We start from the raw sequence: 26143 nt of genomic DNA on the forward strand, positions 1-26143 counted from the left end.
CATAGCTAATTCTTCCATGATGTTTGGGTTGCTCCGCGCGTTCAGGTACAACACCTTAAGGTAAGCATTTTAACTTTTCTTGACCCGTTCCTACAATTTTTACTGAGCCCTTACCTGTCTCTGGCTCTTAATTTATCTGCCTCTCACTGTTATTATTCTTGCTGTATTTTCCACTTGTTCTTGCTGACCCAACCTCTGAATAGTCACATAGGTTCCCATCCCCCTGCCAAATTGATTTAAAGCCTGGCCAATGACTCTATCAAGTACCTTCCAAGGACAGCAGTCGCAGTCCTGCCCCGATGTAATTCATGTCTTTATCTAAAATGATCAGAGGGTAAAAATCAATTGAAAATGAACTTGTGTGTAATTTATAAGGAGCTCATTCTGAGAAAGTATGGCATGGAGGGATTATGATTTCATCATAACTTCTTGTGGGTCAGAAAATAATGTCTGACATTCGGGGCACCCGAACTACGGAGACATCTGAAGATGTCCTCACCTGGGCCCAGAGGTGCTCAGATGAGCATTCCAGGCTAATATCCCGGGATGTTCAATTTTGATGTATTCCCTCTCAAGTCTCTGGTGGACTTGCTCTCTGCTGGGATAGACATTGAGTAATTTCATTCCAAAACGTGTAGGCGGCAGACAAGAATAATAACAAAATATTGAAATTAACTACTTGCAATATTACTGTTCATGGCTAAGGCTTAACAAACAGAAATATCGCATGTAACGAAATAGGGACCATCTCCAGGGCACTCCAATCATTACTCTACTGTTAGTTGGTAAAATAATTTATGAAGGAAACTGCACATATTCAAGACTGTATAAATGAGGTAATATGATAGAAACATGATACCGAGATAAATCGAGCCAAGATGCAAATACATTCCGTTTATGGAGATAGAATTGGAGCGAAATAGAATGAAAGATCTAATGGTTAAAAGCAAAGTTTTTTTTAACACGTATTTCAACACATTTTCTACCTTCTGATGTTTGAACCCAATAAAGGAACAATGCTCTTTGCACATTGCTCTCTCTGGACGTTTATAGCCAAATAATAAAGACATTATATAGTGAGTAATAAAATAAGGAAAACATCAAATCTAACAAGTGCACTCTGTTTCTCTGTCGGGCTGAAAGTGCCGGGGGAGGTATCACTGTCAACAGGCACGCAAAATGACTGATTTTGTTATAATTTGATCAGTAAGTTATCAGAATAAGTTAATATAAATGAAAATAAGAGTGATTCAGACCCAGCACTAAATTAGGGAAAAATGTGATGAGGAATTGTACTGAGCAGGCTGAAGTTCATGTTTATGACTCTGCTGTGTGGCAACCATTATCAAATTTTACCGTAGCGACATTGTGAAATATTTGACTTTCTGGTGCAGTCCTTATTCCTTGCCATTTGAAGCCCTCTGTGAAATTGGATAAGAAGTTTCTGAATCCTGTCACCAATTGAAACAGATTCACTGTAGTTAATGCTGAAAATGTCCGTTATTTTGAACATCACTTAAATTTAGTGATTGAAAGCAAGTATGTTTCAAAACGAGAGATTAGTTTTTCCTATCATCTGCCGTCTGAACCCAATAAATGTACATTGTTCTTTGAACCTTGTTCTCTCTAGAGTTGCCTCATTAAATAATAGATAAGTGATACAGTGGATAATAACATCTAACAACTGCTGACTATTTATCTGTGGGTCTTAACGATTCTGTGGAAAATACTCTCTGTTATTCAGGCACACAGAACGAATGACTTCGTTTAAATTGATTCCGGATTTATTGAAATGATTCAGTAAGATTATACTGTTTAATTCAGACCCAGCTGGCATTAAGAGAAAGGTGTGGTGAGGAGTTGCACTGATCAGGCTGAAGGTCGTATTTATGACTGTGTGTAACTGACCTTTACCCAGGGTGTGTTTGATAAACGGTTGAATCCAATATACTAATTTGTTCAGACTTGCTGGAACCAGGAGCGGGAACGGCTGCTCAAGGTAAGAGCCCAGAATATTGTGACCACCTTTACATTGTTTTAATGTAGGGAATCTGAACAATCTCGAGTTTTGGTGCAGTAGTTCCATAGATTCATAGGTTAGAAAGTTCAAGGAGGTCAGTATCTCTGTGTTAGCTCTCCGTAAGAACAATCCAGCCAGTCCCTCTTTCCCCTATTTGTCCATGTACCCCCTCATCCTTTCCTTCAATACTTCTTCGTTTCTGTTTAAACAAGGTGAAATGGGATATAAACGCTTCCCAATCATTCTAGCAATGATAACAGTTCATCTGTAGTTAATATTAAACTGTTCAGTGTTTGTAACATCTCGCGAAACCTTCTGTCGACCTCTCTTTTACATGTGCTGACAGTAATCATGCAACTGAGTTACTTTATCCATGGATGATTTTCCTATTTTTTTCTTTATTCTCTGTGAACCTCACAGCTTCACTCAATATTCTTGCTTCAAGCCGAAACAAAGTTTCATAAATTTTCATCGTAACCTCCTAGGTCTGAGCATGTCAAGTCTGGCATGCAGTGTGGGGCCTCACATCCTAACTGTGAGGTATCCAAAGATGCCCCTACAACAGGCCAGAGGTCCTTTAGTCAGGGTTGCACGACATTGCCCGAGAAGTTCAATTCTGAGGGCTCCCAGCAACTCTCCTGCGATAATACTGCCACTCCCTCTGGCGGATCTGTTCTCTCATGTGACACACACTGAGTGATTCCATTCCAAAAAAGGAAACCAGCAGACAAAGCCAATGACCAAATATTGAGGCTGATTAGGTGCTATATTTCTGATCACATCTCAGGCTGTAAACAAAAAAAAAGCGCAGGTAACCAACTGGAGACCATTCGAAGACATTCTCCTCATTAATCTACTGAAGCTGGGAAAATAATCTATGATGGAAAATGCACAAGTTCAGGGCAGTAGAAGCCTGGGTACCGAGATTAATGGATCAACAATATCAATAAATAGCATTTACACGGATAGAATTGCAGCAAAATGGAGTGAAAATCTAGCGATTGAAAGCAAATATATTTCAGCGGTCGAGCTCAGTGTTTCCTATCCCCTGGTGTCTGAACCCCATAAAGCAACCATGTTTGAACTTTGAACTTTGCTCTCTTTGAAAGTTTATAGTCCAATAATAAAGACGTTACACAGTAGGTAATAAAAAGAGAAAAAAAACATCACAGCCAATAAATGTAGACTGTGTGTCTAAAAGAGCGGGGGGAAATGTAATCACTATCAACAGGGAACAAAATGAACACCCTTGTCAAAATTGATCAGTGAATAATCAGAATAATTCAATTAAAATGATGCGCCATTTAAGTCGGATCCAGCTCTAAATAAAATTACAATGTGTTACTGGTTTGTGCTGATCAGGCTGAAGGTCTTGTTTATGACTGTAATATGTAATTAATCTTTACCCAGGGTGTGTTCGATAATCTGCTGTAAGCAGTACACTAATTTATCAGGACTCTCTGGAACCAGATTCAAGAACCGCAGCAGAAGGTAAGAACCCAGAATAGACTAACAACTATTACAGAGATTTAAGAAACATGAGCCTTTGTGGCAGTTTACAGAGTGGTCCAGTAGATTTATTCAATGGTTAACAGCACTGAAGAACGTCAGCGAGCCTGTGCCGGACAGTGCAAGATCAATCCATCTGGCCCAAATATCCCGCCTTCCTTGTCACCCTGCTTCCTGCAAATCGATTTGTTTTCTTTGGAAGATATCGGCGAAATTGAGACAAAGATTTTTAATTCTTCCAGCAATAGTTACAGTTTCTCTTTACTTCGTCTAAACCGCTCAGAACTTTAAACATCTATTGAAAACATTTCTCAATGCTGTTCTCCATGTTGCTATGCTTGCCAATGTAACTGAAGATCGCCATTTCTGGTACCATTTTTATCAACATTTTCTTCGCCTCTCTGAACCGGTTATGTTCTGTCTTTAGTACGTGTCCAATGTTCAACTCTTTCTTCCGGCTTAAGGCTGAACCAGTGTTTTAGGTTATCTTCATTCAATTCGGGCTCATACTTTTCGGGCTCTGAGATATCCGAATTGGGCAGAACCCAAAACAAAAAGATGCTGGGGACACCGCGGCCACGGCGCAGAGTTCCCCCGGTAAAACCTGTGTGACAATTGCCCGAGAAGTTCAATCTTTTATTGAGCCATCGCCCTGTGATGGAACCACCAGACTTTGTGATGTAAATTACGAACTTCCGATTAATGTTCAGACTGCCTTAAGTAGTCATCACTTAGACAAATTTAGAAGAATTAAATCCACTTCAAACTGAGATCTAACTATATTACTGAGGCATCTATCGATAACATGGTGATCGATAGATCGATAGATCCACAGACCACCCATCAATATCGAATAATCCAATAGGAACAACGGACTGCCTCCTTGAAACCCCCACCCTCCTATCTGACTACTCACTGGCAATCCATGGCATCCTGTCTTACCACCATGACGCTCTATGTTATTCCACATCTAACTTCCGAGCATTTTGACTGTCCCTTCGATCCCCTCTGGCCAAACTCCCCTCGATCCCCTCTGGCCAAACTCCCCTCGATCCCCTCTGGCCAAACTCCCCTCGATCCCCTCTGGCCAAACTCCCCTCGATCCCCTCTGGCCAAACTCCCCTCGATCCCCTCTGGCCAAGCTCCCCTCGATCCCCTCTGGCCAAACTCCCCTCGATCCCCTCTGGCCAAACTCCCCTCGATCCCCTCTGGCCAAATTCCCCTCGATCCCCTCTGGCCAAACTCCCCTCGATCCCCTCTGGCCAAACTCCCCTCGATCCCCTCTGGCCAAACCCACATAACATCAGTTGCCCTCCCCCTGTCCTGACTTCAACACCACCAACATTCCACGGGATCCCACGGAAAACCACCTGATCTACAGAGCACCTCTGACTGTGTCTTCCGTGCGGCCCCACCAGACCACGCCCGCCTACCCAGACACTACCACGTGAGCTATTATGAGCCCCTCGAGTAAACCCCACCTCCCTTCCTCAGGACCACACATTTAATTACCCCCGAGTCAACTCGTCGCTGACTAAATGCCAGTGAGCTCCATTCACTACTGACCAGTAGACCCACTGATCATCCAGACCATCTGAACATCCCATTGCAGCCCGCCTCCCCACTGAGCACCCTCTAAAGACTTAACCGTCCTGCTGACTGACCCGGCTGACAATCTGACCGATCTCCACCAAGTAACGAAGCCGTTTAAAATATGACACCCCAGAGGAACTTTTTTCACCATCTGACAACACCACACTGAACACCTCCTATCCAAGCCTTCCACTGACCATCCCCCTGACCACCCGTCCCCCTCGCAACTTCCTTGACCACCCAAAGGCCTAAAATTCCCCATGGGTCCCACGCTACACTCCAACCCCATTCCCACCACGTGACCTGTGCACTAACCTCTCGGAGTTCCATGGGACAAAACGATTTCCCTCAGCCACAAGATTAGCCCCTCCATCCAGAATAGGGCAACATAACTGCCCCCCTCCCCCCACAAGCTGATGAATACCACACCTCCTCGCTTGCAGCTCAGTGCACCCACCTACAACCACCCAACATACCACAGAATTCCAGCCCATCTTCCTCAGCCGGGCCAACATCTCACTCACTATTCTGATAATGATTTTCCAATCATCACTAGAGATAGAGGAGCTAACTGAGGGCTACAGAAACGCAAACTTAGAATCATAGAAACCCTACAGTGCAGAAAGAGGCTATTCGGCCCATCGAGTCTGCACCGTCCACAATCCCACCCAGGCCCTACCCCCATATCCCTACATATTTTTCGCACTAATCCCTCTAACCCTCAGGACACTAAGGGGCAATTTTAGCTGGCCAATCAACCTAACCCCGCATACCTTTGGACTGTGGGAAGGAAACGGGAGCACCCAGAGGAAACCCACGCAGACACGAGGAGAATGTGCAAACTCCACACAGACAGTGACCCAAGCCCGGAATCGAACCCAGGTCGCTGGGGCTGTGAAGCAGCAGTGCTAACCACTGTGCTACCGTGCCGCCCCATTTCTTTGTTAAACAATTGAACTTAGTTCAATTGTTTAAAAAAGGTGTCGAGGGAAATGCCAAACAATTATAGGCCAGTTAGCCTTAAATTGGTGATGGGCAAATTATTGGAAATAATCCTGAGTGAGCGGATTAATTGTCATGTCGAAAGGCACGGACTTGTCAGGGATGGTCAACGTGCAGTTGTCAAAGGAAGATCTTGCCTCACGAATTTCATTGAATTCTTTGAGGACATGACAAGAAGGGCTGATGAAGGTAGTGCTGTGTTTGTTGTGTACACGGGACTTAGCCAGGCGCTTGACAAGGTCCCATATGGCAGGTCGGTGAAAAGTGTTAAAACACATGGTGAACAGCGTAATGTGCCAAACTGGATAAAAAGTTCAACAATGCTCGCTTTTGCGACCCCCTTACTGTTTGTGTTACATGTTGATGATGTGGACATGAAAGTGGCGGCACGATTTGGAAATTTGCAGATGGCAAAAAGATTGGCCGAGCAGTGAATAGTGTAGAGGGTAGCTATAATTTCCAAATTATATAGATGGGTTGGTGGAGTAGGCGGTAAAGTGGCAGATGGATTTTAACACGGAGAAGTGTGAAGTCATGCAATTAGGGAGGCAAAGCAGTTTTGGAGATTACCCAATATATGGGAATATGTGTACAAGTACGCTGAGCCTAAATGCAGCAGTTCAAGTCGACAAGGTTGTAAAGAAGGCATAAGGAATGTTCTCCTTTATTGTCAGAGGTATAGAATGTAAAAGTCAAGATGTAATGTTGGAATTGGACAAAATACTGCTGAGGCCACAACTGAAATATAGCGTGCAGTTCTTGTCACCATATTACAGTAAGAACGTAATTGCTCTGGAATGAATGTAGAGGAGGTTCACAAGAATGTTGCCAGGGCGAGAACACTGTTGCTATGAGGAGAGATTAAACCGATTGTGGTTACTTTCCTTGGAACAAAGGTGTACAAAATGATGAGGGGAAGAGATAGATTATATAGAGATAGGGCGGCACGGTAGCACAGTGGTTAGCACTGCTGCTTCACAGCTCTAGGGACCTGGGTTCGAATCCCGGCTCGGGTCACTGCTTGTGTGGAGTCTGCACATTCTCCCCGTGTCTGCGTGGGTTTCGTCCGGGTGCTCCGGTTTCCTCCCACAGTCCAAGGATGTGCGGGCTAGGTTGATTGGCCATTCTAAATTGCCCCTTAGTGTCCCGGGGTGCATAGGTTAGAGGGATTAGTGGGTAAATATATGGGGATAGGGCCTGGGTGGGATTGTGGTTGGTGCACACTCGATGGGCCGAATGGCCTCTTTCTGCACTGTAGGATTCTACGATTATGGAGGATAAAATTGATTCTCTTTGTGGAGAATCCTGGAACCATGGGACATAGATTCATGATAAGTGTCAGAGTGTTTAGAGGGGACATGTGGATAATCTGTTTGATTCAGGGTCGTGGATGTCTGGAATTCGCTATCCGAGTTGGCTATGCGGATCTGCGTCTTAATTGCAGGATTGGAAAGGATGCCTGCGTGTCCTCAGACTTGCATGGTCAATATGGGTTGCATCTTTTCTATGGCTCTACCCTGATCTACCCACCTATCTTCTGAGAATTCCCTCCAGCTACATCCCTTACTGACTTTCACTGTACAACATCCACCAGTGATCTCTGAAATCCTGGCTTCCACTATCTTCCCCCACTGACCACCCCATGGCTCACCACCTGACCACGAGATCCTTACTAACCACCGCCACAGCCTCCATTGTTATCTCACCCTCCAATTGACCACTATCCCTGGGAATTGCGCACTGATCTCCCCCAATGACGAAACACAAAGTCAACCGCCCAAGTACTCCATGGAAGCTGTTGACTATAATAACAGACAGAATGGTGCATTTTTGTTAGAGCACATATATTTTGGGGTATCTAATATGTTCAGCCACTTCAGAAAATATGTATTACATGCAGCGAATTAAGTTTCCTGAAGACCGGCTTCTGTGATGTGAGAAACCTCAGGGTGATGCCGGTATAGGTTTGGGTCATGTGACTCAACATCTTGTTGCTTCACAATGTTGACACCTCACTTTGACGTGGACCTGGTGCGACTCCTCGCATGCTCTCCTGAACACTTTGTTATTCCGGGATTGATCCCCTGGCTCAGTGACAAGATCAAAGTGGGGCCGTGAAGGGCTTTGAGGTTACAGTTCGTTCGTTGACAAAATTATGTTTGTGATGATGGACAACAATACGTCAGAGATGCCCAATCTTGAGAGTATTGATCTGTTCAAAACATATCCCACTTAGTACACTGATAGTGCCTCAAATGACGATACAGGCTATTGTAAACTTATAGGCGATTTCCGATTTCCACAAGGACTGAGTGTTCGTCACTACCGCAAATAATATCATGGACAGATAGATCGGAAACTGGTAGATTGGTGAGAAAGTTTTGAAGTAGCCATTTCCCTTTTGTTGATTATCTTGCCACAAGCTTCATTCCCAGTCTAAAACTATGCCCGTTAAACCCGAAAAGCAAGGTCAGACTTGTTGCAGCCGATTCACTCTTGGACTTCAATGGCATAGAGCATATAAACTGTTTTGCTTTGAATAGATTTCAGCTGATTAAGAACTGATCAAGTTATCATGTAACCATGTCGGGAATAAACTATTTCATGTGATAGCGAATGAAGGCCATGCTGATTTCATGTTAAATTAGAGCTAGATTATACCGGACTAAGTTTCTTTGGAAAAAGAGTTGCAGAAATCTGTAGTTAGCGGCCAAAAGAGCTCTGTGCAAGCTGATACAATTAGACTTTCAAGGCTGATGTCGATATTTTTGCATTCACGATTTTCTTTAGCAATGCCTCGAAAATGGAGGTGAGACATGGAACAACCAATGATAACATTGATTTCCAGGGTCTGAATGTTCAGTTCCCTCTCTGACATTCCATCAATATGATGATTTCCTGGCCTCGAAGATGCCACATCGCCCAATAATGATACAAAAGAAATGAGACGTCGAATGGATTGAAAAGAAACAAAGTAATGAATGACAAAAACAACAAAAAATGCAATTTAGAATGAAGCACCATTGTTATAACCGGTCGAATAAGGAAATAGCGCAGCTTGTTTTTTTTTACAACGGTGATGTATAATCAAACAGAAAAACAGCGGGGAGCATTTAATTGCTTCACTATTGCCGGTTCCTTTTGTCGAGTTTACATCGGTGGTGATAATATTAGTTGGGCGGTATATGAAACGTAATAGAGAGACTTAGGTAATGAGATATATGATTACTTGTAATAATTTGGATGTTTCCTTTTTGGTTGGTGGGAAATCGGACTTGCTTCAGTTTGGTAACTGACAATTTCCAAGAGATTCTTTAGCTGATTATATGTTGGATTTCAATACCCACCTGTGCAAATAGCGTAGAATACTGATCTAACTGAGTGGTACTGCATGTGCGAGGGCCGACTCCTGTTCTATCCCACTCTGTGTATACAATGAAGGGAATGTATCAGTCTTAAGAAGGAAAGGAAGGGTAGGATTCGAGAACCGTGGATAACCAGGGAAATTGAGGGACTGGTCAAAAAGAAAAGAGAAGCGTACGATAGGTCCAGGCAGCTAAAAACGGAGGGAGCTCTGGAGGAATACAAAGAAAGTAGGAAAGAACTCAAACGAGGAATTAGAGGGGCAAAAAGGGGACACGAAATGTCCTTGGCAGACAGGATTAAGGAGAATCCCAAGGCATTTTATTCATATGTTAGGAACAAAAGCGTTGACAGGGAAAAAATCGGACCTCTCAGGGACAAAAGTGGGGAATTATGCTTCGAGCCCAAAGAAGTAGGGGAGATCCTAAATGAATACTTTGCGTCGGTATTCACAAAGGAGAGGGATGTGTTGACTGGGAGTGTCTCGGAGGGGAATGTTGAACCGTTAGAGAAAATCTCCATTACAAGGGAGGGAGTGTTAGGTGTTAGGTGTTTTAGAGAATATAAAGACTGACAAATCCCTGATGGAATCTATCCAAGGCTGCTCAGGGAAACAAGAGATGAAATCGCTGGGCCTCGGACATAAATCTTTGTCGCGTCGCTGGACACAGGTGAGGTCCCAGAGGATTGGAGGATAGCTAATGCGGTCCCGTTATTTAAGAAGGGAAGGAAGGATAACCCAGGTAATTATAGGCCGGTGAGCTTGACGTCCGTGGTAGGGAAGTTGTTGGAGAGGATTCTTAGAGATAGGATGTATGTGCATTTAGAAAGGAATGAACTCATTAACGATAGTCAGCGTGGCTTTGTGAGAGGGAGGTCATGCCTCACTAACCTGCTGGAGTTTTCTGAAGAAGTGATTAGAATGGTTGACGAGGGAAGGGCCGTGGATGTCGTCTATATGGACTTTAGTAAAGCGTTTGACAAAGTCCCTCATGGTAGGTTGGTGCAAAAGGTTGGATCTCATGGGATAAAGGGGGAGGTGGCTAGATGGGTGGAGAACTGGCTTGGTCAAAGAAGACAGAGGGTGGTAGTGGAAGGGTCTTTTTCCGGCTGGAGGCCTGTGACTAGTGGTGTTCCGCAGGGCTATGTATTGGGACCTCTGCAGTTTGTGATTTATATAAACGATCGGGAAGAAGGTGTAACTGGGGTGATCAGCAAGTTTGCGGACGACACGAAATTGGCTGGACTTGCAGATAGTGAGGAACATTGTCAGAGGCTACAGAAGGATATAGATAGGCTGGCAATATGGACAAAGAAATGGCAGATGGAGTTCAATCCAGATAAATGCGAAGTGATGCATTTTGGTAGAAATAATGTAGGGGGAAGCTATAGGATAAATGGCAGAACCATAAAGGGTGTCGATACGCAGAGGGACCTGGGTGTGCAAGTCCACAGATCCTTGAAGGTGACGTCACAGGTGGGGAAGGTGGTGAAGAAGGCATATGGCATGCTTGCCTTTATAGGATGGGGCATAGAGTATAAAAGTTGGGGTCTGATGTTGCAGATGTATAGATCGCTGGTTCGGCCGCATTTGGAATACTGCATCCAGTTCTGGTCGCCACACTACCAGAAGGGCGTGGAGGCTTTAGAGAGAGTGCAGCGGAGGTTTACCAGGATGTTGCCTGGTATGGAGGGGCTTAGTTATGAGGAGAGATTGGGTAAACTGGGGTTGTTCTCACTGGAAAGACGGAGGATGAGGGGAGACCTAATAGAGGTGTATAAAATGATGAAAGGCATAGATAGGGTGAACGGTGGGAAGCTTTTTCCCAGGTAGGTGGTGACGTTCACGAGGGGTCATAGGTTCAAGGTGAGGGGGGAATGGGGCGGGGTGGATTTAACACGGATATCAGAAGGACGCATTTTACACAGAGGGTGGTGGGGGCCTGGAATGCGCTGCCAGGCAAGGTGGTGGAGGCGGACACACTGGGAACGTTTAAGACTTATCTAGATAGCCAGTGTCAGTGAGATCAGACAGTGTGTAACCCGGGGAGGATGGAGTCAGTGAGATCAGACAGTGTGTAACCCGGGGGGGATGGAGGCAGTGAGATCAGACAGTGTGTAACCCGGGGAGGATGGAGTCAGTGAGATCAGACCGTGTGTAACCCGGGGAGGATGGAGTCAGTGAGATCAGACAGTGTGTAACCCGGGGAGGATGGAGTCAGTGAGATCAGACAGTGTGTAACCCGGGGAGGATGGAGTCAGTGAGATCAGACAGTGTGTAACCCGGGGAGGATGGAGTCAGTGATATCAGGCAGTGTGTAACCCGGGGAGGATGGAGTCAGTGAGATCAGACAGTGTGTAACCCGGGGAGGATGGAGTCAGTGAGATCAGACAGTGTGTAACCCGGGGAGGATGGATTCAGTGAGATCAGACAGTGTGTAACCCGGGGAGGATGGAGTCAGTGAGATCAGACAGTGTGTAACCCAGGGAGGATGGAGTCAGTGAGATCAGACAGTGTGTAACCCGGGGAGGATGGAGTCAGTGAGATCAGACAGTGTGTAACCCGGGGAGGATGGAGTCAGTGAGATCAGACAGTGTGTAACCCGGGGAGGATGGAGTCAGTGAGATCAGACAGTGTGTAACCCGGGGAGGATGGAGTCAGTGAGATCAGACAGTGTGTAACCCGGGGAGGATGGAGTCAGTGAGATCAGACAGTGTGTAACCCGGGGAGGATGGATTCAGTGAGATCAGACAGTGTGTAACCCGGGGAGGATGGAGTCAGTGAGATCAGACAGTGTGTAACCCAGGGAGGATGGAGTCAGTGAGATCAGACAGTGTGTAACCCAGGGAGGATGGAGCCAGTGAGATCAGACATTATGTGACCCTCGGTAGATGGAGCCAATAATATCATAACGTTTGTTAACTAGGCAAGATGTAGTCATTGAGATCAGACAATGTCCAACCCGAGGAGGATAGAGTCAGTGGGATCAGTCACTGTGTAACCGAGAGGATGGACTTAGTGCGATTAAAACGTGTGTAACCCGGCGAGGAGTGGAGTCACTGTATTCAGACAGTGTGGACCCCAGGCAGAATGGAGTCAGTGTTTAACCTGGGGAGGATGTTGCCATGGAGTCCACTCCTTTCCCTCGCTCTCACTCCTCCCAACCGCCCCCCCCCCCCCCCACCCCCCAACGTTGTCATTCAGAAAGACACAATCCCAGTTTGAGGGTTCAAATTATCGGAATCCTCCTCACCATGTGGACTTATGTTGGAGGGATGTTGCAAGGAGCAATCAGTTAGAGCTGTCAGTTGCTTCTGTTCACACACATTCAGAATTCTTGCTTATTTTGAGGCATTCAGGATTCCATGGAATAACCTTAAGGGAAGTTCACCTTGACGACACACATTTTCTGGTTTTCTGAAAAGCATGTTAATTTGTTAATTTTTGCAGTTCTGCCCCCCGTTTCCGATCTCGGTGCACCCGCAGTAGATGAAGCGAAGGGGGGAGTGGTGGATGTGAAGATGGGGAGGATGTGCGGTAACAGGAGATAAGCCCCTCCCGTTCCTGCTTTGGCCTTGTAGGCTGTTATTGGCTCCAGGAAGTCAAGATTCGATGGGGTTGTCCTTCAGACAATTTACTCATTTTCTGTGGCCAGGTTTACTGCTGGTTTCCCTGGAAGGGGAGCATGCCATGTTCACCGGCATGAGTGAGAAATTCCTTACCTGGAGGGCATTGCAAGGTCTGGGATAGACATTGAACCTCTTTACAGAGATTGTGTTTTGACGTTTCAGTTTTCCCCTGGTAGTCTGCCTACTTGATGCCGTATCCCAAGATACAAAAGAAGTAGAAGGAAGGACACCCAGAAACCTCACAGAAATAATAGAAACCCGACAGTGCAGAACAAGGCCATTCCGCCCATCGAGTTTGCACCGACAACAATCATGCATCGGACTTATCCCCACAACCCCACTCAGTTACCCCATTAATCACTCTAACTAACACATCCCGCCACACTAAGGGACAATCGTGCATGACTAATCAACCTAAGCCGCACATCTTTGGACTGTGGGAGGAAACCGGAGCAGCCTGAGGAAACCCACAATGATACGGGGAGAATGTGCAAACTCCAGACAGACAGTGACCAAGCTGGGAATCGAAGGCAGGTCCTTGGAGATGTGAGACAGTAGTGCTAACCACTCTGCCACCCTATGTCCCAATGCTAAAGCAGTTTGTTCATATCCATAGCTCTTCATGAGTATCTCAATTAAAGAAAGAGTTCCACAGGCTGGAAGATGTGTGGGATGAGTACTCCAGAGCGTAGTCTCTTGGCAGCTGAAGGCAAGGGGCCCATGTATAGAAGAATCCAAATAAGGACTGGCCAAACTTTCAGGAGTGCGGAAATATTGCCAACATCTAAGGCTGGGCTATAATATCTGGCTGGGAAGTTTGAGTCAGTGGGTATATTTGAGAAGCTCGATCCAGATGGTGTACAAGGATCTAGGGTTAATGAGACGTGGTGCAAGTTAGGATACAAGAAACAAGTTTCAGGGCAGTTTGTAAGATCATCTTGCATGTGTAACACTATTTTTTATATGCTGGCAAGCAATACATTTATGATAAACAGATAGCCCACCCAGTGGGAGTCCAGAGAAGGGGATTGGGAAGATAAACCAATGCCAGTGATATGTGCTGTGCGATTTACTGGATAAACAAACAGGGACAATTTCCACCCAGCTGGAAGGCAGTGAAGAGATGATCATGTGACAAACTGTGCCAAAGGCTTCAGAGACGTAGAGTCGGCTGAAGATACTTCACTGACCATTTTATTTCTGCTAGAATGTAATGTTTGACTTTGATAAGAGCTGTTTCAGTATTGTGGTGTAGGTGGAAACCTAGTTAGATGTATTCAAACAAGTTCCAAGAAAGGTGTGTCTACATTTATCAGGTAAAGTTATCGTCATGTGTTTTGGAGAAAAGGAGGCTGGACATGGGCCAGGGATTTTCAAGGGCAAATGAAATCAAGATGATTTTTTGAAGAGGCAGTACCAAGGTTGTGGGGTCACCGTCAGATCTACCATATCTACATGGTGTTTGTGAGATTGTAAATACTAAAAGGTTGTCCCCATATAAATTTTGGAAATCACATTGCTGCTTAAAGATACAAACAAGGCATTTTCACTTCACAGTTTCCATTTAACCCTGCTCTGGATTTGTCTATTTCAGAGCACCAGAATCGAAAACACCTGTCACAAAAATGGCTGAAGGTTTCAACAGCGGAGTATATCCAATATCTTCAAAAAGATTGACTTTGGACAATGGTAGGTTCAGAAAATACTCCCAAGTTTTCACCGTCCTGTTAATGAATCCAGACCTCATTCATGAACCTGCAGTTCACACAAGGAGCAGAGAAGAACATAGCGGCAGCAAATTATAAACCAGTAAAACTGATATAATGAAGTTGTGCTGAAAGCAATGTCTAGTGCATGTCGATAGGCATTGTTTACATAGACATCCAGAAGGAATTTGGACAGAGTTTCTTAAAATTTCTGTCATGCAATTGAAGGCAAATTTGTGACCTCATTGTGAAATTGGTGGAAAAGCAAGGGATAGAGATGAGGTAAATGGTGATTTAGGCTGACTGTCAGGATGCAACTTGCTGTGTTCCAGAAGCATCTGTGTTAGGCTCACAATTACTAACCAAATTTATTGACAGCCGAGATGATGGAATGAAAAAATGGATATATAAAACTGATTATGACACAAAGTTATTGAAACATTGTCGTCAATATAGCTGGCAATATGCAATGAAATATCAGTAAATTAAGTGAATTGGCACGTTTGTGGCAAATAGATTAAAATGCAGGCCAATATCAGGTCCTTCACTTTCAATAAGGGATAGAACAGGGCCCTTTCCAAATGTGGAAAACCTAGAAACTTGGAAGCTCTACAGAACCTTGGGAATTCCTGAATATAGATTGTTAAAATATCGTGAAAAGGGAGCATAAAGTAAAACAAACAATTTAATGTTGGATTTTACGTCCAGAGAACAAGAGCATGTAGGGATAGAAGTTATGTTACAAGCGAGACAAGCTCCTGAATAGACCAATCCCGGCTGTGGCGATTGCAGTTAAAATAAAGACAAAACCTTTCAGGAATGAAATTGAAAAATGCTTCGAAACGCAAAAACATTTCCTGCAAAAAAGGTAATTGATATTGGAAAGTTGATGTGAATTGCTTCTTACTAACCAGGGGTATGAAGTGATTTGGAGGTCAGCTGGATACATGGGTTTTATTCACAAATGAGATAAATATCATGAATGTTTTCTGAAAGATAGTTGATAACATGGCTCACATGACATTTAAGTGGGTTGTTTTAAGTTTACGGGAAATTAAAACAGTCCAGATAGGAACTCATTGTGTTTCATTTTTTTCCAATTTCTGTTCACAGATCCAAACTCTGAAATCACTGAGTTCTTGACAAACTGTAAAGATGACCAACTGTTGCTGTTGACCAAATTCTACCGGGACAGACTAGAACAGGCGATTGAAGGAGTGGCGAGACTCTGTCTGATGTTTGCAGCGTGCGATCATATTGGTGTGAAAGAAAGTCATGTAAGTCCAGGATATAGTGGGTTTAGTGATTTTGCCCATTTTCACTTCGCAGACCTGATGAAATTAGAAGAAGAATAATTTGCTGAACAGTAAGAAGCTATGGTCTCTCTTGCTGCTCTCCTAAAAAGACAACTGTTCCAGTCCAGCTACAATGCTGGCATCTACCCAACAACGTGTAAAAAATGTCTATCCCATTTGCCCAAAACAGGACAAATCCATATGGAAAATTTGCACCCCACAAGCCTCCTCCCACTAAGAGGCAGAGATAAAATGAGTAATTACCAGTGACTTAAAGTTGCAGATACTTTGCAGTTTGGGACGGCAAAGTGGCACAGTGGTTAGCATTACTGCCTCATAGCGCTGGGAACCTGGGTTCGATTCCTGGTTTGAGTCATTGTCTACGTGGTGTCTGCATGTTCTGCACGTTTTAAAGTTTATTTATTATTGTGAAAAGTAAGCTTGTATTAACACTGCAAAGATGTGACTGTGAATATCCCCGAGTTGCCATACTCCAGCGCCTTTTCGGGAACACTGAGGGTGAATTTAGCATGGCCAATGCACCTAACCAGAGCACCCGGAAGAAACCCACGCAGACACGGGGAGACTGTGCAGATTCCACACAGTGACCCAAGTCGGGAATTGAACCCAGGTCCCTGGCGCTATGAGGCAGCACTGCTAACTACTTTGGAACCATGCTGCCGAGTTTTTGTGTGCATTTCCGTCGGGTGTTCAGCTTTCCTCCGACAGTCTGAAAGACGTGATAGTTAGGTGCATTGACCATGCGAAATTCTCCCTCAATGTACCTGAACAGGCGCTGGAGCGTGACAACGACGGGATTTCCTCGGTCACTACATTGCATTCTTAATGCAAGCCTCTTTGTAACATAGATAAATACACTTTAAGCATTTAATAACATGATAATTGAAGTTCCTTTTAGGTACTGCCAGTATCACTTGCCTCCTGATCTCATTAAACCCTTGGTCCATTCATGGACCAACACGAGTGTCTGCCTCTGACATCACAACATTATTTGATTGAACTCTGTCATGGAATGCTCAGGCGATAGAAATGAATGGGAACTGCGCTAAATCTCTGCAATGGCTGTTTAAAAAAGGAAGGAGACAAAAGGCGGGTAACTATAGGCCGGTCAGCTTAACGTCTGTAGTAGGGAAAATGCTGGAATCCATTATTAAAGAGGAGATAGCAGGGCATCTGGATAGAAATGGTTCGATCAATCAGACGCAGCATGGATTCATGAGGGGAAAGTCGTGCTTGACGAACATGTTGGATTTTTATGAAGATGTGACGAGGGCGGTTGATGGAGGAGAACCGGTGGATGCGGTGTTTTTGGATTTCCAAAAGGCGTTTGATAAGGTGCCCCATAAAAGGCTGCTGAAGAAGATTAGGGCACACGGAGTTGGGGGTAGTGTGTTAAAGTGGATTGGGGACTGGCTATCCGACAGGAAGCAAAGAGTCGGAATAAATGGGTGTTTTTCCGGTTGGAGGAAGGTAACTAGTGGCGTGCCGCAGGGATCGGTACTCGGGCCGCAACTGTTTACCATTTATATAGATGATCTGGAGGAGGGGACGGAGTGTAGGGTAACGAAGTTTGCAGACGACACAAAGATAAGTGGAAAAGTGAATCGTGTGGAGGACGGAGAAGATCTGCAGAGAGATTTGGACAGGCTGAGTGAGTGAGCGAGGATATGGCAAATGGAGTATAACGTTGATAAATGCGAGGTTATACACTTTGGAGGAAATAATAACAAATGGGATTACTATCTCAATGGAAACAAATTAAAACATGCTACCGTGCAAAGGGACCTGGGGGTCCTTGTGCATGAGACGCAAAAGCCCAGTCTGCAGGTACAACAGGTGATCAAGAAGGCAAATGGGATGTTGGCCTATATTGCGAGGGGGATAGAATATAAAAGCAGGGATGTCTTGATGCACCTGTACAGGGCATTGGTGAGGCCGCAGCTGGAATACTGTGTGCAGTATTGGTCCCCTTATATGAGGAAGGATATATTGGCATTGGAGGGAGTGCAGAGAAGGTTCACCAGGTTGATACCGGAGATGAGGGGTTTGGATTATGAGGAGAGGCTGAGGAGATTGGGTTTGTACTCGTTGGAGTTTAGAAGGATGAGGGGGGATCTTATGGAGACTTATAAGATAATGCGGGGGCTGGATAGGGTGGAGGCGGAGAGATTCTTTCCACTTAGTAAGGAAGTTAAAACTAGAGGACACAGCCTCAAAATAAAGGGGGGTCGGTTTAAGACAGAGTTGAGGAGGAACTTCTTCTCCCAGAGGGTGGTGAATCTCTGGAATTCTCTGCCCACTGAGGTGGTGGAGGCTACCTCGCTGAATATGTTTAAAGCGCGGATGGATGGATTCCTGAGCGGTAAGGGAATTAAGGGTTACGGGGATCAGGCGGGTAAGTGGTACTGATCCACGTCAGATCAGCCATGATCTTATTGAATGGCGGGGCAGGCTCGAGGGGCTAGATGGCCTACTCCCGCTCCTATTTCTTATGTTCTTATGTTCTTATACCTAGCACAATGATAGTTGTGATTGTTCGAGGTCAATCCTAGCAGACCCATGGCCCTCATACTTGAGTTCCTCAACGTCCTGTGTTCTCTGAAAATATATCCAGCTGTTTCATGACCTATCTGCTATCAATTGGTCAGAAGTGGAGGTGTTTTAGTGTTGATGTTAAAATGTACAACTTAATGTGTAACTCCTCAGATATCAGGAACTGAACAATATCCAGTCTAGTAAATGGTCAGTGATATTCCTGCCACACAACTCCATCCCTGTTTGACACTAAGTCACATTACCATTGCGGAAACCCACTTCAACAACCATGAGGGTTACAATTGAACACAACCTTAACGAGAAGAGTCAGAGGCTGGGAATTTGCTGCAAGGCTCACTTCCTGAATTCCCAAAGTCTGCGAATAATCCACAAGACAAAAATGGGCAACGTGACGGAATACACTCCACAATCATGGATTATTGTGTCTAACATTATCTAAGCAGCTCGACACCATCGAGAATGAAGCTACGCACTTGATTTGCATGGAATTTGTTCTTAAAAATATTTCCTCCCACGTCACAATGTCAGCATGTGCACCTGGTAAAAGATGCACTGCAGCAAATCACTAACGCTCCCTTAACAGAACTAATACTGTGGGCACATGCTTTCAAATAACCAGTATGGAAGATTTTGGAAATGAAAATCAACTAATACATCTTGAATTGAAATCTAGTTTCGGTAATGCTGACCATGAAAACATTATCCATTCATGTAAAAACCCATACCAATCAATAATGTCGATGGTAGACTGAGATCTGCTGTCCTTGTTTGGACTACGTGTGACCCCAGCTCTAAAACAGTGTGATTACGTCTTGAAGAGTCTAACAGGCAACTCAGTTTTATTAAATGGCTGCAAAGTCTAAAAGTATTGAAACCGAATGATTCACCCGGAAATTACAATTACATTCCCAACCCTGTCGACCCTACAAATTTCATCATGTGGGGCCAGTGCTAAGATTGGGAAAGCTATCCCACTGACTAGTCAACCAGTACCCTGAAACAATGAACCTCTCAACATCATACTTGCAGACAATGTCCCAAATACAACCATCATCATTGTTGGGTATGACCTGTCCCGCTGACAGGAAAGACCCACAAGACATCCAGTGGGGAGCAGATTGCCCTGGATTTCCTCAACATTGAGTCTGAACTCCCTGAAGTCTCATAATCCGGTTGGAAGCGTGGCAATGAAATTGCCTGCTGGTTTCAGCCTACAATGCCCACTATCTGATGAACAAGTGCTCCTCCATGTGACACAGTGTTTGGAGGAAGCACTGAGGATGGCAAGGGCAGGAAATATACTCTGGGTGGGGACTGAAATATCCATCAACAAGTCATGCTCAGTAGCGCCACCATTGAACGAGCGAGCAACGTCCTAAAGGGCATAGCTGCTGCACTGGGTCTGCGGCAGGCGGTGAGTGAATCAACAAAAGGTTTAACTTATTTGACCTCCTCCTGATCAGGCTGTCTGTTCCAGATGCACATGGTCAAAGCTGTCGGAGTGACCAACAAACTTTCCATTAGGAGGCAAAGTCCCGACTTACCTTCAGGTGTTGTGTGGATTTACCAACTAGTTAAATGTGATAGGTTTTGTACACGTCAGTTGAGTCAAAACTGCGCAGCCATTAGACAGTATGATCAATCAGTAGGAGCAGCAGAATTGTATTCGACCTTCACGGCCCAGCATATCATCTGCTCTGCTATTGCCAGTGTATCAGTCCGAGTGAATGAACAGTGCAGGAGGGGATGCCATTGATAGCGCCGGGGGTACCTCAACAACAGGTGTCAAACTGGTGAAGGTTCAAGGCGGGAATGCTTTTATAGCAAACAGCAGAACAAGCATGAGGGAAGTGACCCGAAATCTAATGAATCGGATCCAAAGCTCTGCATCCCTGCCGGATTCGTCCATGGCTGGTGTGAATTATTAACTAACCATCTGGAGTATTAGGCGCCCCAAATATCCACGTCCTAAATTAAATATGTTTCAGTATGTCTGAACATTCCAGTACAAAAGACAAAGCTGAAACATTGGCAAATATTATTAGCCAGAAGGACGCCGGAGGTGAAAGAAAGAATGAAAGCAAAATAGTGCGGATGCTGCAATGTGAAACAAAAACAGAACACCCCGGAAAATCTCAGCAGGTCTGACAGCACCTGTGAGGAGAGAATAGAGCCAACGTTTCGAGTCTGGATGACCCTTCATCAGAGCTCTGACGAAGGACTATCTGGGCACGAAACTTTGTCTCTATTCTCTCCCCACAGATGCTGTCGGACCTGCTGAGATTTTGGAGCCTTTTCTGTTTTAGGAGCCAGTAGATGATCTATTGTGACTGTCTATTGAGGTCCCTGTCATCACAGATGTCAGTCCTTAGCTAATTCAGTTCACTCCAAATGATATCATGAAATAACCAAAGTAAATGTAAACTGTAAATGCTTTGGGCCGTGGCAATATTCTGGCAAGAGAAAGACGTATCAGTGATCGTACTTCTAACTTAATCTCAGATGTGGGGTGTTTGCTGACGATTGCACTGTTTTCAGCACAATTTGCAACTCCACAGATGCTGAAGCAATTAGTGCACATATGCAAGAAAACCTGGACACCAGTCAGGCCTGGGCTGCGATATGCCAAGTAACGTTCGCGCTACAAAAATGCCAGGCAATTACAAATGCCATCAAAAGAGATTCCACCCCTCCCTCCTTGGCGATTGAATTTCATTACAATCATTGAATCCCCCACTATCACGATGCTGGGGGGGTGCAGCTGACCTGAAACTGAATTGTACCAGGCACAAAATACTGGTGACGAGAGCAGGTCAGATTCTGTGGAGTGTGACTCACTTCCTCACTCCCCAAGACCTCTTCATCGTCTAAAAGGCACAGTCAGAGTGTGATGGAATCGTCTCCAGTTGCCTGGATGTGCGCAGTTCCAACAACTTTCAAGACGCTCGACAGCATCCCGGACAAAACAGCCGCCTGATTGACACCCCATCTCACCAACATCAGCATTCACACCCTCCACTATCGACACACATGGCAGCGGTGTTTACCATTTACATGATACACTGCCACAACATCATAAAAAAGTGGATCATATAGTCTAACAGTAATCTGATGTCATGTTGGGCACGGAAGTTCAGATGAAATTAATCCCATTGAAATTATTGCTGGTTCTCTGGGATTTCTCACTCTCTGAAAATTATTTTCAATTAACTCTTTGGTTTATTTATATGTCGTTTAAATTAAGGACGGAATCAAAATGTGATCTTTATTCAGTGTTGAGAAGGGATCAGGACCCAGTCCAGGGACTGCCTCCTGTCCTCAAAACACCTGCTTACCTTTCACTCTGTTTTCCAATACGCTCCTTATTATTCTTTACAGAAAGTAAATGAAATCGCAGACAGTGGGAACCTCGCAGACTGTTCCAAACTGCTCCTAAATCTGGTGATAGAGAAAGGCCCTCGGGCTCTCAGGGTGATGTGGGAATCCTTTGTGGAAATGCACCGTGGGTTACCAAAGTTGGAGAAAATACTGAGAGAATTACCGACACTTGGTACAGTAAAATCGCGCAGTGAATTAACCATTGCAGATTGTTCTGATATTGCACATAGCTGATTTCATGATTGTAATTCCTTTAATCAGGTCCTGATGCATTTGTTCACATGAACATCCCACAAGGTTTATCGGAAGTACCCAGTAACCTAAAAGGTAAGTGATGACAGTGAAGATTGCAAACTAATTATTTCACTGCTAAGAGTCTGAATAATTAGTTGTCAGAATTTGGGAATCAGAAAATCGAAGTCTCGGAATCAGGGTTAAATATTGTTTGAATTTGTCGTCCATCCTCATCTGTTCTGCACAGGTTCAAGTTTGCAATTCATACGACCATACACATTAGGAGCAAATGTTGACCCCTCGGTCCCTCTAAACTGCTCCACCATTGATCAAGAAGGCAAATAGGATGTTGGCCTATATCGCAAGGGTAATAGAATATAAAAGCAGAGATGTCTTGCTGCATCTGTACAGGGCATTGGTGAGGCCGCAGCTGGAATACTGTGTGCAGTATTGGCCCCTTATTTGCGGAAGGATATATTGGCCTTGGAGGGAGTGCAGAGAAGGTTCACCAGGTTGATACCAGAGATGAGGGGTGTTGATTGTGAGGAGAGACTGAGCAGATTGGGTTTGTATTCGTTGGAATTTAGAAGGCTGAGGGGGGATCTTATAGAGACCTATAAGATAATGAAGGGGCTGGATAGGGTAGAGATGGAGAGATTCTTTCCACTTAGAAAGGAAACTAGAACGAGAGGGCACAGCCTCAAAATAAAGGGGAGTCAGTTTAGGACAGAGTTGAGGAAGAACTTCTTCTCTCAGAGGGTGGTGAATCTCTGGAATTCTCTGCCCACTGAAGTGGTGGAGGCTCCCTCGTTGAATATGTTTAAATCACGGATAGATGGATTCCTGATCGGTAAGGGAATTAGGGGTTATAGGGATCAGGCGGGTAAGTGGAACTGATCCACTTCAGATCAGCCATGATCTTATTGAATGGCGGGGCAGGCTCGAGGGGCTAGATGGCCTACTCCTGCTCCTATTTCTTATGTTCTTATGAACAAGTCCATGGCTGATCGCATCACAACCTTCACACTGCATTCCTGTTTTTCCCAATCATCTTTCGTCTGTTGTGCTTTATATTTTTTCACTTCAGCAACTCTAAATTACCAGAACCTCATTTTCTTGTTCTGTGTATTTTCCACCATAGTCCAGAAATGCTTCGAATGCCTGAACTTCACTGAACCGTTGTCAAGTTTGTTTTTTCAAGTTTATTCTTTAAATAGTTCAAATCCTCAGTTAACTAAAGCATTTAGGGGGATTAGCGGGGGTAAATATGTGGAGTTACGGGAAAGTGCTTGGGTGGGATGTTCTGTTGGAGAGTCGGTGCAGACTCGATGGACCTGGTGGCTTCTTTCCCCACTATCAAGGCTCGCCTTGTTAACATGCTCGTAATGTCTCTGTTTTGCAACTCATAAACACCCTTCAACGTGTTCTGAAAGTCAAGTATCGAGAGCTCGGCGAGCCTTTGTGAGGGTGACCATCAAAGCTAATGAGTGCTGCTTATTGTGTTGCTGTTCTAAATCGTGAATTACCTTTTTGCATTTGATCACTTTAATTTATCCTTCTTCCTTTTTGGAACAAGTAAATGATATGATGCGGCCCCTTAAATGTTCCTTTACGCTGTTTCATCGGGTCAGAGACAGTATTAAGTTATAGACAACGTTGTAATTATTTTCTCATCATCATTTAAGAAAGATGCATTCAAACGCCATCTCTTTGCAGTAGATTTTTGACCCAGGTCACAAGTCTATGGACTTATGATCAGAGAGAGTTATAGCGAGAATGTCACTGTCAATGATTCTATGAGACTCTGACTCAATTGTAAATAAATAGTCAATGCGAGAGTGAAAGCAGTGAGTTTTGGAATAAAATACAAAGTCTCTGTTACTCGGGTGCAGAAGCTTCCATATGTCCAGCAGCCCAGATTCAGTAACACGATTGCTCAGTGATTTGCTTATATTGGAGCAGGGGTTTGATGATGCTGAGAGCCAGTCTCCCATTTGGGACAGAACACAATTCGAATCTCACCCAATAAGAACAATCCTGTACTTTTAGCTGAGATAAGGTTGAAGAATATTTTTATGAATTGTGGGTTATTCTCATTTGGGGCACATGAATGAAAGTTCCGTGCCTTCTCCGTTATGCAATACGAATTTGCCTTCATTGTCCGTATGTTGTGAGTGGACACAAAACTTCACCAGTCTGTGAAATAAGATTGTTAAACCCCTTATTCCCCCTGATGGGTGAGAGGAAAAGAAGACCTGGTTTTCCCAAGATCTGCCCAGCTACTATATTCTTTATCTGACAAATGTGTTTCCTTTAAAAATGCAATTTTGCAGCTTTGATGTTTCAGCTGAGAGAGCATTTTTTCCCTGAAGAGGTTTATATCAGGTTTACATTCTAGCTAATTACCTTGAACACATCCATAATAATCTGCATTTAATTGATCTGACCGGAGTATCCAGCTCGGCAAGTAGCCTGATATCAGAGAAGAAAGCATTGAGAGAGGGGGAAGGAGAAAAAGAAAGAAAAATGTACTGCCAATACAATGGCTTTTACATGGTTCCCTTGGGATCACTGTGAGATAAAAACTATATACATAAAAAGTTTAACTGCAAATTTGATCCATTTCCAAGTGCTGAAAACCAAATGTGCTGAAACCAACAAAAGTGGCTCGCTACTCAACCCATCAAATGTCTACTTGAGTCTCATAACTATAATTCTCCAGAGCAGATGTTCCGACTCTGAGGCCTACAGCTCCATTGGTGATAAGCCACATGAGTTAACTCTCCCGTCTAAACAAGCACAGCCGTGTCCATGGATACGGTCAGCTGAGACTGCTCCACCCCGCCCATCAAAGTGTTCATATCCCCACCCGTTATGTGAACTGGCTAAAACTTTCTGAACATCACTGAATAAAGCAAAGTGCGTATAAAAAATAAATCTCAGCCACTTGGAAAATAATATCAGCAAATAACATGCCATGTGGTGCAAGGTTCTTTCCAGCTGCTAACCCTCCAATCAGCTCGCACTGATGCCCAGATGTTGCAAGTGGACCTGATGGTTTCACCAAATGCCCAGATGTTGCAAGTGGACCTGATGGTTTCACCAAATGCACACCATATCTCCGTCCCTGTCGCTGTCTTCATCCAGCTCTATGTTCCCAAATGTGTAAAACAACCCACCATAGGCGACAGTAGCAAATTCAATAATTCAATTTATCACTGATTCCATCCAGCCCATGGTTCTTAAAACTGCACATCATACCATTTGAGCTGAGAATAGAGACGTCAATTTATCACTCTCTATGTCAGCCTCTCTCTCCTTCTGACACGTTGTGTCGTTAGACAGTTTTTGATTGCGTTCTGTGTTTCACTTCACAGTTGCCTCGAATTTACTATATTTCTGCACTATCTCCCCAAATTCTTGTTAGCTGCATCCCTCTCTATCACAGCTCTCGTTCTCATTATCGTCCTTCTCACAGTGTGTATGAAAGTGACTCACCCGTGACACTTGCATATCATTATATTGTTCAACTTCTAAGGCCACATGACAATTTCAAGTTTTGCTTCACTAAACTTCTGTTTTAACCTTGCATTTTCCAGCTGCTCCCTCTATGCTGCCTCACAGGCGAGGGACACGGGTTCTTTTCCTGGTTTGGGTTACTGTCTATGTGGAGTCTGCACGTTCTCCCTGCGCCTGCATGGTTTTCCTCCGGGTGCTCCGTTTTTCTCCCATAGCCCGAAAGACGTGCTGTTCGGTTCCTTGACTTCAAGAAGGCAGCTCATCGCCACAATCGCAAAGGCAATCGGCGACGGGCAATATATGCTACCCTAGCCAGT

Source organism: Mustelus asterias, unplaced genomic scaffold (assembly GCF_964213995.1).
Source record: "Mustelus asterias unplaced genomic scaffold, sMusAst1.hap1.1 HAP1_SCAFFOLD_185, whole genome shotgun sequence".
Taxonomy (NCBI): Eukaryota; Metazoa; Chordata; class Chondrichthyes; order Carcharhiniformes; family Triakidae; genus Mustelus; species Mustelus asterias.